Here is a 15,108-nt window from a genome sequence, read left to right as displayed (position 1 = left end):
ATAATGAGAGGAAGAACATTCAGGCACTTGTAGGACTCTAAAAGGAAAAGCAAATGACAAGATAATAGGTTTTATGAGATAATACTATATTTTCCTATATACAACAAGGTCATTCATGCAGCTTGCAGTGGGCCACATTGCTTTCGTTGTTTCCATAGTGGCTGCCACAGTTTTTTCCTGGTTCATTCACATTCCAATGCCCAATCCCTATTTGTGTGTGCGTAGCCCTGTATTTGTATGCAGATGCCTGGGATCTGTTAGTGACCTTCTTCTGACTAACTGTGTGTGAACAAATATATCTTCTTATCTGAACATTTAGAGCAAAGTTTGGTAAATAGTGCAAGACTCAGGAGGGAAGACAAATCAAAACTAAAATCATAATTTCAACGCCTTGAACTCTTGCTATATATTTTGTCATTCTTGGGCCTTACTCAAATGGTTAATGAGACCCAAACTATTTCAAATGCATGTCTCTAAAATCTAAGTGGGATGCAGCCACATTTGAGTAAAGAGCTATTAAAATGATGATATCATTATATTGTATCTAAGGATAAAAGACACTGTAAATATTTAGTCTTTCACAGTCACAAACCACTAAAATGGATGAATATAGTCTATTCATTGGTTTATGGTTCTAATAGCCTCCAGGAAATGTCAAATTCACATGTTGTCCCAGAACACAAGATTTAGTTTTTGGATTTTTAACTTAACTAAAAGATGTGTAAAAGCACACAGTGATCTAGCTCCCTATTGGCTCCACATCTGTGTAGGATTATATGCAAACAATATTTGAGCTAGCATTGGTCTCACATCGGTTCATAGGCTCACTAGCTTGAATGTAATTAATTTTTTTTAAGAGACAAAAAAAGTGAAGGAAGACAATTTGGAGAAGCACTGTTCTCAGCAATAATCTTACATAAGAGGTAAGGCTCAAAGTTGCCAAAATGGAATCTGGAAATAGAGATCCATAGCCTTATGTCTAAAATAAATCATAATTGTTCTGAAAGTGATTAATGCTGGGTGACAGCCAATGTTCCTTTGATAAAATAGTGCTGACTCTGATTCTACAATTGAATAGGCAGGAAATGGCTCACCTTTTGGTAATGAATTAACTCTTTCTTAGAGGGCTATAGTAATTCTAAACTATAAGCCACAAAAATGTCTAGGATGCCAGGAAATTAAACAATGTCCAGGGGTAGCAGACAATTGCTCTTTTTCTATCACTGTCTCATGCTGCTCTTGCTTTTACTCTTTTCTTATCTGCAGATTTTGGTGGACAACGTACCTATTGCTCAAGGAGTTTCTTAAGAATTGACTCTGCTGATTTGGCTGCATCAAAGAGGAAGTTATTAAACAATGGCAGTACTCCTTAGTGGCTTTTCAGCTTGCAAAAGTTGCGCGCACACACACACACACACAAACACCATATATATATGTCTTATGGAAGGAAACACATTTATTGAGCATCTGCTACATGTCACACACAACCTATGTGTTTGTTTAATCTGATAATAAATAAATGTAAGGCAGATTTTCCCCCAAATTATCCTTTAATATAAGAGCTTTGGCTTACATTCAGGTCTTACAATGTTTCCTGTATTGTGGATGTTTTCTCAATTATTAATTTATTATTTATTTATTAAATTTTAAAAATTTTATTATTTTTTCTTACAGTTTTATTGAGATATAATTGACATACAGCACTGTATAAGTTTAAGGTCTACAGAGGTAGTACGCTCTTTAACATAGGTCTTAGTAGTATTTTTTTGGATCTGTCTCCTCAGGCAAGGGAAACAAAAGCAAAAATAAACAAATGAAACTACATCAAACTAAAAGGCTTTTTAGTGAAAGAAACAAAACAAAAATCCCACCTACTAAATGGGAGAATATACTTGCAAACAATATATCAGATAAAGAGTTAATATCAAAAATACACCAAATAACTCATATAATTCAACATAAAAAAACAACCTGATTAAAAAATAGGCAGAGAATCTGAATAGACATTTTTCTAAGTTAGACATATTCATGGCCAACAGGGACACGAAATGATGTTCAACATCACTAATCATCAGAGAAATGCAAATCAAACCACAGTGAGATATCCCCTCACATCTGTCAGAATGGCTATTATTAAAAAGACAACAAACAACAAGTGCTGGTGAAGATGAGGATGTGGAGAAAAGGGAACCCTTCTGCACTTTTAGTGGGGATGTAAATTGGTGCAGCCACTATGGAAAACAGTATGGAGATTCTTCCAAAATTTAAAAATAGAACTACCATAAGATCCAGCAATTCCACTCCTGGGTATTTATCCAAAAAAAGGAAAACACTAATTAGAAAAGATATGTGTACCCTATGTTCATTGCAGCATTATTTACAACAGCCAAGACATGGAAGCAACCTAAAGGCCCATCAATCAATGAATGGATAAAGATGTGGTATTATATACAATGGAATATTATTCAGCCATAAAAAAGAATGAAATTTGCCATATGCAAAAACATGGATGAACCTAGAGGGTACTATGCTATGTGAAATAAGTCAGACAGAGAAAGACAAATACTATTTGATTTCACTTACATGTGGAATCTAAAAAACAAATGAACAAACATAACAAAACAAAAACAGAATTATAGATACAGAGAACAAACAGGGGGGTGAGAGGGTGAGGGAAATAGGTAAGGGAGATTAAGAGGTACACACTTCCAGTTGCAAAATAAATGAGTCACCAGTATGAAATGTAAGATGTGGGGAATACAGTCAATAATTATGTAATATCTTTGTATGGTGACTGATGGTAACTAGACTTATTGTAATGATTATTTTGAGATGTATGGAAATGTCAAATCACTATGTTGTGTAACAGAAACTAACAGAGTGCTGTACGTCAATTATACTTCAAAAACAACAAACAAACTCATAGAAAAAGAGATCAGATTTGTTACCAGAGGTGGGGGTAAGGGGCAGGGGAATTGGATGAAGGTAGTCAAAAGTTACAGACTTCCCGTTATAAGATAAATAAGTCTTAGGAATGTAACATACAACATGATGAATATAATCAACTGCACTGTATGTTCTATATGAAAGTTGTGAAGAGAGGAAATCCTAAGAGTTCTCATCTCAAGGAAAACAGTTTTTTCTATTTCTTTAATTTTGTATCTATAAGAGATGATGGATGCTCACTAAACGAATTGTGGTCATCATTTCATGATGTATGTAAGTCACATCATTTTGCTGTACACAAACTATTTTTAAATACTATGTAATAAGCTGGGACACGGGCAGAGCAAATTCCCATAATTTGTCAAATGTAGTCATTAAAATTGTAATAAGATCTTGAGGGTTCCTGATTCCTGGAATGCAAAAAAACTATGAAGCTGGGTCCCTGTCATCATATGGTATATTTAAATGCCCCTTTTAGACACACATCTCCCCACTCCACACCACACTCCCTATATGCAACATTGCCAAGCCCAGGCTCTTTCTCCCCACGGGCATAACTTAAGTCCATCTAGAAAATGATTTGATCTGCAGAATGCAGATCATTTTAAACTGGAAAGAAGAATAAAGCCTTGGAGACAGCACAGAATGTGGTTATAGTAGTCCAAGTTAAAAATGACTAGAGCATCAGCAAGGGATTTCACTGCTAGACTAGTGTGGTTATTAATGGACAAATGCTCTTTCCTCAACTGGGGAACTGCTTCTACTTTTTGTGGTTATGGGAATAGGAAATGGAAGGAGACAACACTTTACTGGCAGACACAGTACTGACCCTGCAGAGGCAGCAAGAATAATGAGCAGAGAAGGTTTTAGAGAAGACAGTCCTGCCAAGCAGAATAACTGCTGCAGGAAGTGCAGGATTCCTTGGACATGATGGTGACTGGGTTGGGTCACCCTCAATTAGAGTGGGATGGATCAAGCAAAAGGACTGGTGAATAAAATCATCCTAGAATGTTGAAATCACTAGGTAAAAAGCCAAAACATCCTGATTCCTGTCCATTTGTGAGTCATGGTTATTGGAGAGAACCAACCTTTCACTTCACTTATGACACATCTTGACAATTACTTGCTGCTCATATATCTGGTACGGTCCTGAGTTCAGATATTCATTCTGTAATCTGAGTATTCTTGATTTTTTGCTGCAATAAATATGGCTATCAAAATAATATAGAATGCAGATTTTAGACTAGTATAACTCTCCAAGATAATGTTTAAAATAAATAAAATGGTCAGGATTTTTTTTAAATTGCAGGTTTTAGGAAATAATTTTGGCTGCAAAGAAACAAGTACTAAATGTATGTTTTTAGATTTGATGTTTTGCTTGTTTCACATCTCAAAACTGTTTACTTAGAATCAAATTCTTATGAAAAACATATTTGGAACTAGGGTCAATAAATATAATTCATGAAACAGATAAAGGAGGAATAAATAATGGAAGAACATAAATAAATAAAATTAAATGAGAAAGCAAGTCATGTTACTGTAGGCTAAATAATATCTAGAAGTGGCCCCTCCTTGGGAGACGATAACTCTGTTTAGTGTTTTTCCTTCTCTCTCTTTCACTTTGACTTTGGGAGCCCAGCAAATAGCTTTGCCTGGGAATAAAAATACAATTAAAGGAGTCAGGCAGAGGGACAAACCAGCCCTCACCTCTGCCACTAAGAACTTGAGGCATAAGTGGATAATTTCTGAAGCAAGATGGCTTTTGCAGAACTATGTTTTTGAGATGCTTAAAATTCTTCCATGAACAATATATTCTTCCACTTTTGATGTATTATTAAATTTTAGAGCAGAAATTTATCAAGGGTTTTGGGGCCTCCACAAAACAATTTGTTTAAATGAAACTGCCCCTGGAAAGGGTCATAACATTATCTGCAGACTCTTGGGCAGTTTTCTTTGTAATCGTGTTAGAAAACCTGGCTTTCTGGAAAGGAAAAATAAGATGATCCTCTAAGGAGCTACGGGAAAAGAAAAATAGGTACCTCAACTGGGAGGAAATGGACGTAGAAAGGAATCAGAAATGGCCTTTCCCTGGATCTCTGCCTTTTCTGCCATTTGCCCCACTCTGCCTACAAAGGGGTCCAGCTCTGGCTGCTCCTCCTCATGATATTATTGGCAGTCAGCTGAATGTCTGCACAGAGAATGCCACAGTCACGGCAAGATTGTTTCTGTATTGAAAAAGCAGAAACCAGCTTCTTGGCACTCCTTCAGAAGAGATGTGATTTCCTAACAAAACAGGAATGCTCGATCAGAAGAGTTTTTGGAACTTTACCATCTGCCACGAAACCTGGTGAATGGTCTGAGTTTTTCCAAAATTACTTGAAATTTAGCTGCTGGGAGGCTGTGCCGATTGTTCCAATTTTCCTTTCAATTTTGCATTTTGTTGGATGCTTCCCTCAAGTCTTCGGTGTAGTTCTATCATTAGTCAGAGCTGGAAGGTTTATTATTTATTTTGACAGTCACCAGCCTATTTTGTCAAGCAGTACACATTACTGCTCCATTTGACAGGTGTTACTCTTAAAATCCTTCAGTTTCTTTTTTCCCCCTTTGAGTGAGGCTTCTATATCTGCTGTCTTGTTTACCTTCCCAAAGGAAGCACAGTACATTTTCTGGTTGATAAAAGCTTTGTTTTTTTGCTACTTTTCAGTGACAGATTAAGCAGCCATTGGCCAAAGGAAAAAAAAAAAAATCTTTTTTTGATTTAATCTAAATTTTGGTGATGTGCTTAAGCTGGGATCCAACAGGCGATAAAAAAAAAAAAAAAAGAATAAAAGAAAGGATAGTGAATGTAATGTAAATAGAGGCAAGAAAGTACTGCCGTTTCACCTACAATATATATATTGTGAGATTAGAAAGGTCAAAACGAGCTTTAAGTTTGGGGTAAAAAGAAATAAGCTGTATAAAATGTTCCAACTCTCCCAGAAGAAAATGTGGGTGGCAATGATGATGTAGAAGAGGATACTGGCTCAGGTTAGAGAACTCAGGCCTTTCTGAGGAAGATGGTGTATGAAGTCATTTAAAAACACAAATAGTAATCCAGACAAAAGAAAAGATGGTGAAGAGCCTTCTATATTGATGCCAATATAGAGGTGGGAATTTGATTTTGGACATGCCGATTATAACCTATTATGAAACACTGGGGAATTATTTTTTTCCTGATGTTCATGGTTCATCACTGTGACCTATTCAGTGCTCTAACTTCCTTTTCTGTTCAGATGTCACCTCCTCAGGAAGCCTTCTCTGACCACCCAATGCAAACACTTCTCTACCACCTCCTTGGCAGCTCGCTATCAAGTCCTGTTTTATGTTTCTTAATAGAATGCTTCATGTCCTGTCAGGAAGAAAAAGCAAATATTTGTTTAATTACTTATTGTCAGTCTCTTCTCTCTTTTAGCAGTACTGGGTAACACTGTACCCTACACATAGTGGACTAAAACAAAACACATTTATTAATCATGACTCTGTGATTCAGAAATTTGAGCAGGGCTCCTCAGAGGTGACTCCTCTGTGCTCTGTTATGTCGGTGGCACTCACCCGTTCAGATGGTAGCCGGGCTGGAGGATCAGGATGGCCTTACTCCCATGCTGGGGGCCTTAGTACTGGGTTGTTGGCTGGGGCCTCTCTCTCCACGTGGCCTCTTTCTCCAGATGGACAGCCTAGACTTCTTTACCAGGTGGCTCAGGATAGCAAAAGAATAAAAGCAGCAGCTGCCATGCCACATAAAGCCTAGGACCTGAACTAGTACAGCATCACTTTCCCCACAGTCTATTGATCAAGTAAGTCTAACCCGTATTCCAAGGGAGAAAAAATAGGTTCCAATTTTTAATGTGAGGTGTTGCATGCACGCACAGGCACAGGAGGAACTGTTACAGCCCCCATTGCCGACTATTCATCACACCTCCTAGAATTTGAATTTCCAGATGGCATCATTTAGTTGTGTGGAATTAAGAATACAGTTGCTCATTTATTATTATTTTTCATTATGTCTACAGTGAAACAATGTTGAATACCATACCCAAATCTCCAAGACTGTTTTCTTTTTTTAACTAGGATTTTTAATCTCTATGTGATAATGGAATATTTCTTCTTATATGTCCTAGTATTGCTTCAGAAACAATATACACAAGTAAAGCCATCTCTCCTCCCATGCCAGCTTTTTCTCATAATTCTATTCTATAAATGCTATTATCTCAGACTTTTATTATCTCCAAGGATATAAAATGTGGAGTTACCTTTCTCTCCTCCTTTTGCAATCAGACGGAAAGAGAACCACATTTGAACCACTGGCTCTACCTTTTACTGGCAGTGTGAAAGTGAGTAAATCACTTAGCCTTTCTGATCCTATTTATTCGTCACTTAAAACTGATATGATACTTTCATCTCAGGGTCATTGTGGAGATTAGTTTTGAAAAAACTTTGAAAAGGCCCGAACACGATAAGCACACACCAAATGCGAATGTCCAACTTCACGATGTCTTTCTCTAGTGCTCACGCGTCCCATACTTATTGCTAACATTTTCTGTATGCACTGCACCTCCACAATTAGAGACAGTAAACTCCCTGAAGGCAGTGACTCCCCAGATTCTTGACATACGACCACACACATCCAGAACTCGGAACATGATAAAGTCTGTCCGTTGACTCACATTAACATTAATTAAAAAGTTTAAACACCATTTTGGGGGCAGTAAATGTGAATTCACTGGCTTTTTGGAAAAAGAGGCAATATATATTAAACAGTTTTTCATTGTTTTGTGTTCTACATTATGCTGTGTTCTCTATACAGCAAACTCTACTGAAAAGAACTATACAGGAAAATAAGACGGCTGGTTATTGTAAAGGGGACAACTGATTTTGACGGCCAGAGGAAAGTTTTTCAAAACCTGATGCCAGATGTTGGGTCAATCTTGGGAGTTACATTCCTTTTAGCTTTACATTAAGACCTTTATATCTCCTTTTTTAAAGTCCTTAATATGTCAGCAATGATAGTTTTAGGAAAAAACATTTTAGAGACCAAATACTTTTTTTCCTTCTCTGAAATATGATTATTTCAATTACTAGTAGCAACAATTAATCACTAAGTGATTCATCAGCCTGCAGCTGGGACTGGAGAGCTGACTTCCTTTCTTTATTCCTATTTTATGTTCTGTGCTCAGCAAGGATTGAGTAATAGCAAACTAATAACTTTTCCCTACCCTCAGCACCTTTTTCTCATACCAGCAAAGAAGAAAATTTTGAGTATTTTTTCCCAAGTACATTTTCCCTCACACATTTCTGAACGGAATTGTAGAATTACAAGTGTTAGTCCATTTTGCTATAAGAATAAGGCATTATAGAAAGATGGTTCCTTAAGATTTGACCTACCATTCTTTGCTATTTTTCACTAAACAACTCATGCTTGAGGCATGGCTAAATAACTGACTCCAAATGGATATGGTTTTCTATTTCTTGGCTACCTGGCATTTTGAACTTCATGTGAATGACATGTAAAACGCTAAATTCATGTCCATGGTCAGAGAACAACTATTAGCAAATCCATTAGTTAGATATTGTACACATTTTTAAACTTTTCAATAAGCCTCCCCCCGCTACTTCTAATGTATGAAGTCAAAATTAATTTAGAAATGTATCTGATTCATATGACTCCGGATTTACACTATATTAACATATACCCATCTACTCAGTAATGGATCATCTTCAGATGTTCTAGTGTTCTGATTATCAATATGTTTCATTGTCTAGAATTCAGTTAGAGAGTATTGTAACCTGTTATGTCATTCCTAGGAGGTGCCAGCAGGTTGGCCTGGGAGCAGCATACTCACCCTGTACCCCAGAAAAGGAGTAAATTCATTTAGAGCAAGGTTCTCATGTAAACAATCCACAGACTTAGAACCATCTACAAATGTCAAAGCACAATTTGTGTCACTGGGCGTTTTCTATACCCTTCATCAATTTCTCCAACATATTAAAATAAATCCTCTTAGTGGAAATCAGAAGTTCTCTTCAGGACTGTGCTGAATTGCCTTCTATTTAATCACATTCATTTATTCACTTAATTAAAGCCCAGTATGCCTTGAAAATGTTAGCTACAAGATCTGTAGACTAAGGATTTTTTTTTCTCCTACTCTCCTTAATGTAACTGAAATCATAATTAGTATACATTAGCAATATTATACACGTCAAAAACTTAGAAGGGTCTGAGACGTTACTCTACCTGTGTTCCAAGTTAGCTTGCCGCAGTTTCGTGGGTGCTGGCAGAAGACAGGAGACTGCAGAAATAAAGGACTTTATTACTCACAGCAATAGCAGTTGTCAGCATTTATGCTGGTGCCCCATAGGACAATGTGAAATGAGCCAAGTGCCTGCACACACACAGTAGTTTGTATTCCAGGAGTGGGATTCCAACCTTAGGGAAACTGAATCTTTTATAATGGGCAGTAAACCTGCCTGATCTTTGCCTCCAACGGAAACACTCTCTTTGTCGTACTGAGCAATAAACAGGCAAGACCTATGGAGACGTGTCTTCTAATGATATCCACCTCTCCATCCAACACTGTCTTGACATCTGGAAAATGTTTCCTCTGAGCATAGCCCTCTGTCAGCCACATTGAGTAATCTGGCTGATAGAGATTAGGACTAAATATGTTCCATTTGGCTCATACTACGTTTCATTAAGGCGGATGTCAATAGGACTCTGAGCAGCAGTATGAGGAAATTTGCAGTGTTAAGGCCAACTGTCCCAGACCCAACCAGCTGAGCAAATCTCATAAACCATCTGGATCTACCTCAGAAATCTAGGTGTTTTTCTCCTTAAGTTTCCACATTGACCTTTCAACTTGGCCTATGGCCTTAGTCTGGTACAGCAGGAGTTTTAGAGATTACACAGACTCTACCTTGGCACTCAAGGAGAAAATTTAGGGGCAATATCATCTATCACAAGCCTGATCACTGAGTTACTACTAACCTGAATACATTCCAGGACTGAGGCAGTGTCTTTGATCACCTCAACTAACATTGAAGACAAATTTTGTATCACCTTTTCTAATTGGACAATTCACATTGTAGGGAAAACTGACTGCAAGGTGGGTGCAAGTACAAATCAGTTCCCTTTCTGGAAAGCTTCCCCAAGTAATCATTTTGGGAAGATGGCACAGTCATCCAAGGGCTACATTATCCTCTAGGGGTATTTCCTTAAAAACTTGGAGGTCTCTTGTGACCACTCCTAAGGTTATAATCACCGTTTGGGGGAGAGAAATAAGCTAATGCTTGGTTTCCACACAAGACATATAGTCCTAAGGGTACACGTGGTATCCCTAAAAAGAAAGTGCTATTGGGGCCACTGAAGCGGGGGGTCTACATGATCCAGTAGCACACGTTGACTCCGCTCCAGTGTGGCCTCATAACCAGCTAGTAGATCTTACGTTTCTCAGTTTAGTTTGAACAATTGAATCTAGTTATTGTTTTTGAAGGTAATGTCTGAGGACAGTCAGTCTGCTCTGTCCTACTTTTCTGCATCATCAGCTGGATGGCTTTTATCCGCTCTGTAGCATCACTGAACTACAGTACTTGGCATAGGGGTGAAGCAGATACTAAAGGTGTTGACAGCAATCGTACTGTGAAGTGTAGGGACCAGGGCCATCATCTGCCCCTTTGATAGGCTTCTGGTAATTTTAAGAGGAATGGCAATCCAATGGTGACCAGAGCTGCCTGGTGGGGGAGAACAGATCCTGAAATCAGTTAAATTTAAGTGCTCATTAGTTTGAGAGACATACATGAGGGCCTTTATCTTGAGGAAGACTCCAGGGATGGTCTGAAAGAAAAAAAAATATTAATGTTCCTTTCTCATCCATGTCTCCCAGAGTGTAAGATGTTCCCTCTCCAGGTTCCAGGGTGATGCTCTTCCTCCACTGCCATAAAATATCTGTGTGCCATTACAGTAGCTATAACTTCACCTTTTTCAATTATCCGCTGCTCACACTCAGAAGGGATAGATGCAAAAGTGACAAAGGCAATTTACTAGAACTTACAGAGCTCCCTTATTTCCCTCACTTTGGCCAGTGTGGGCTACTGTAGGGGATCTTGGCAAGCAATGTTCTCAACCAAGTGGTCATTATCTTTATGATTTAACTATGTCACTGTTGCAAGAGGCATCTCTGGATGTAGGGTGCTTCCCTTTGCCAGAGATTCCAATCAGCAATATCATCAGTCACAGAGGTCATTTGTGTAGAGATCATGCAAAGCTCACTTGATAGCTTCCAACCCACAGTTTTGGTCTGGGTCCCATTCAAAGGATGCATATTTGTGAACTAGCCAATATAATGTTCCAAGTAGAATGCCCACTCAAGACATGTACAGTCTTCAATACTCAAAGAATTCTATAAATTGTTGGATCTCTCTTTGAGGAGGGGCCAAGAGACAGTTCTTCCTTGATTACCAGAGGGGTTGAGAGCTTTGATATACACTCACATAGTCTCAAGATACTCCTTGGCTAGCAAGTCGCTAAATTTTGTTGGGGTTTATCAGCCACTCCTGCTGGGAGAAATGTAATAACACTGAAGTCAAGACCATTCACACTGAGGTTTCAAAGTTGCGAACCTGCAGGTTGTCATCTATTTAGTGAAGACTTCAGACTCCATAAAGTAGAGACATTAATGTTACCTAGGCCACCCCCCTGAAAGCAAATGGCAGGGGAGCTTAGGTACCCCCAGGGGAGTACTGCAAATGTATACTGGAGGCCTTGCTGCATGAAGGTACACTGGTCTTGATCCTCAGGTGCCAGTGGGATAGAAAATAAGGTGTTGCCAATGTTTAACACAGCATACCAAGTGACATCAGTATGTGTAATGGAAATCATTTGTGGGGCTAGAGTAGCAACAACAAGACTCAGTTGCCAATAATCCACTATAAGCCTCCATCTCCCATTATTATTTTTCACTGGCCACACAGGGCTGTTGTGTTGGTATTGCAACCTATCCTTGCTATCTTTAAGACCTTGAGACTATGATTTCCACTTGTCGTCCTTGGATTATATATCACTTCTGATGGTCCACCTTGGAGGAGACAGGCAGAGGATCTGGTTTACATCCCACTAGCAATTTTCTATATGTGACACTTCCTAATTGGGAGAATCCACTCTGGATTCAGTAAACACATATAAATTAATAAAATTGTACATTCAGGAGCAGAAATCACAAGAGTACATTGAACTGACCCAAAGGGCCCCATCCACAAGACATATTAGCTCCCCTTCCCTAATGTGCACCAAGCCCAAATCTCATTACCAAATCTGGGTATCCCTTGAACTACAGAATCAGGAGGGATTGTGACTTGGGACCTTTCTCCAACAGAATTATACACATTTGAATTTTTTCCTTCCTCCAAATTCCCCTGCAAATCTAGATGGACGGATATGGCCTTTGGTTTTTCATGGAGTCAAGGGACACCTAGAACTCATCCAAAATCATCTTTCTCTTTAAAGTGGCTGAAGACAGGTTAATGAAGAGGGAGGAATCAGACAGCCTGGGGGAATCAGAAGGCAAGTTATGTTTACTTTCCATTGTGAGCAGAGTAGTGTCTACATACAGCTCAACCAAATGAACCTCCAATGTTTTCAGTCCACCCAAAGCCATATATGAGCACCAAGATTATACATACTGACACCAGCTATTTTAGCTTTGGGGAACCTTTGATCCAACTGCCATAGTCACATTGCTTTCTGGTCGAGGCTGTGGATTTATTCCCCTTGGATTGTTTGGATGTGATATATGCAGTGGAGGCTTTTTTTATTCCACCTTAATCTAGGACATCTGAAGTTCCATTATCAAAATAACAACTTAAGTTCTTTCCCAGTTTCAATGTAAGGCCTAGGGGAGTTTTCCAAGGTGACATTGCTTACTGAACAAATTTACTAGGCTTCTTTGGGTCCATTTCTTACTCATTAGTGGGTCACTTTCATCAGCATTGTAAAGCTCACCCAGGGCAGTAAGAGCACATATCCTTATCAGTGCTGCATCTGTGGTTTCCCAAAGGAGTTTTCTTTCTCATGGAAATCTACATGAAAGGGCCAAAGCTCCCTCATAATAGCTAGGACCCCCTGCACAAAGCCCTGAGACCATTTATTGTCATCTCTGAAAACATCTAGTGTTGGCATGCTAGACTGCAGAAGGGACTAAGTCACAAGACAACCCTTCTATCGCCATTCTTCCTTAATAGGTATTATATGCCCAAGTCAGGCATTATTTCCTGTGTCTCATCTACCCAGCCAACTAACCAAACTTCTAATGGTTTGCCTGCTTTCTACTCTCAGTGGTCATGAAGTTCCCTCTACTCTTCCTCAGCACATCTCTTTTTAATGAATGGTGGCAGAACTTTCTGCCACCGAACTCCAGGACAAGTCCTAGTACCAGTTAATGCAAAGAAATAGGCCTGACGATGATCAGTGGATGAGAGCCTTCAGTTTCCCCTCTTACAAAAGAATTAGCAATACCTAGGGCATCATTTGAAATTGTCTTTACAGTTACTTCCTAGTGCTTGACCTGAAACCATCTCCACAATTCCTCTTAATTAAAAGGAAATAAAATGGAGGACTTTTATATACCCACTTGATCTTCTTACATAAACTTCCCTCTTCTAACTTCCCTCTTCTAACTTCCCTCTTCTCCTGTTAATCAGCCATGAGACCCTTATCTTTACTCTTGCAGAAAGCCATGTCTCCACCAGCATCCCATCTCTCAGGACAATGGAGGGGTTTGAGATTTTACCTGACTAGCAAGTTATTCTGCCTCTCTTTCATAGATACTCAGAGAAGACAAAAAATAAATAAATAAAAAATAAACCCCTGGGATAGGAGACAAAGGACTTTATTATTTCCAATGACAGTAATAGCCAGAGTGTCAGTGTTTACACTGCTTCCCCAAGCTCCAATTCCCATAGGGTGGCACGAAGAGGTTCAGCTGACATCTGAACATGTAGTGGGTTACAGTACGAGACACAAAACATGAGTTAGAGAAACCAAATCCTCTGTAATAGGTAGAAAACATGCCTAGTTTTTAACCAAAGATAAACATGTTTTCATTATACTGGACAGTGACATAAACAAAAAAGAACAATAAAAACAAAGAAACAAAACAAAAAATAAAACTGCCTTTTGCTCCAGAGGGAGAAACTACCTCTATCTCCTGAGGCTGTTTGCTGTACTAACATCCTTGAAATAATAGTCCAGAACAAAGGCCTGTGCCTTTGCTCATAAGACATGCAGAAATGTGAGAAACTCGTGGATAACTGTCTCCCAAAAACGTTCCCCTGTAAAAATGTATTAAAGTGCATTTTCTGTCTGTGTTTTTGTTTCTGTCTCTTTCTCTTACACAAACACACACACACACACACACACACATCCCCCCCCCCAAATGTTGAAGAAGTGTTTTTGAGGTATCTTACAGCTTTAAAATAATTCCAAGAAGTTTTACAATAAAAATATCAGGCTATTCATATAATATGAACGTCAGAATTTCTTTAATAGTTGATAAAATAAAAAACCCTGTTTTTCCAGTAATTATTAATGGGAAATGGAATGAATTCTAACTATATTAATAACATAGATAAGAAGAATGACTGCAGAGACTGACATGGGGAAATATCCAAAGTCACAGATTAGGAGCATTATGTGTAGCTACGCAGATATCAAGCTGGGAAAATTGGCTGGAATGAGAAAGTTTGGCAAATATTTGAAAAAAGAAAACAATTTGAGTTAAATTTATAAACGAAAAGAAATCCAGTCAGTTAAGGTGATGGAGGATGAGTGAGGATGAAGCAGTACCGCTTCACTGAGTAAGATAATAGTCTGCTCAGAGTATTCTGGACCCTGGAATTTTAGAGACTAAAGATTTAAGGTGGCTATAAAAGAATGAATTGTAGTGGTTGGCATAGGAAGGATGAATAAGGATATCAATTGATGCCTACTCAATGTAAGGAAAATCTGGCAATATTTCAGAGATGATGAGAGTCCAAACTATATATGGAAGAAGAAAAAATTCTTCTTGGAATGTTTCAGTACAGAAGCCATTTAACTCACGTGGAAGTGAAGGTCTTTGGGACAGCCATCTATTT

General features: G+C 38.5%; 1 long non-coding RNA gene across 1 annotated transcript; it reads right to left on the bottom strand.

The window, feature by feature from the left end:
• Positions 1-9,220: 9,220 nt before the first annotated feature.
• On the bottom strand, positions 9,221-15,108 carry LOC133102564 (uncharacterized). Its single transcript, XR_009702992.1, has 3 exons — positions 15,074-15,108; positions 10,776-10,813; positions 9,221-9,272 (listed from the first exon to the last, which is right to left on the bottom strand). It is a non-coding gene; the product is annotated as an uncharacterized LOC133102564 (long non-coding RNA).

Source organism: Eubalaena glacialis, chromosome 12, assembly GCF_028564815.1.
Source record: "Eubalaena glacialis isolate mEubGla1 chromosome 12, mEubGla1.1.hap2.+ XY, whole genome shotgun sequence".
Classification (NCBI taxonomy): Eukaryota; Metazoa; Chordata; class Mammalia; order Artiodactyla; family Balaenidae; genus Eubalaena; species Eubalaena glacialis.
Note: the sequence above shows the minus strand (reverse complement) of the source record. Positions and strands in the feature narration are given on the sequence as shown.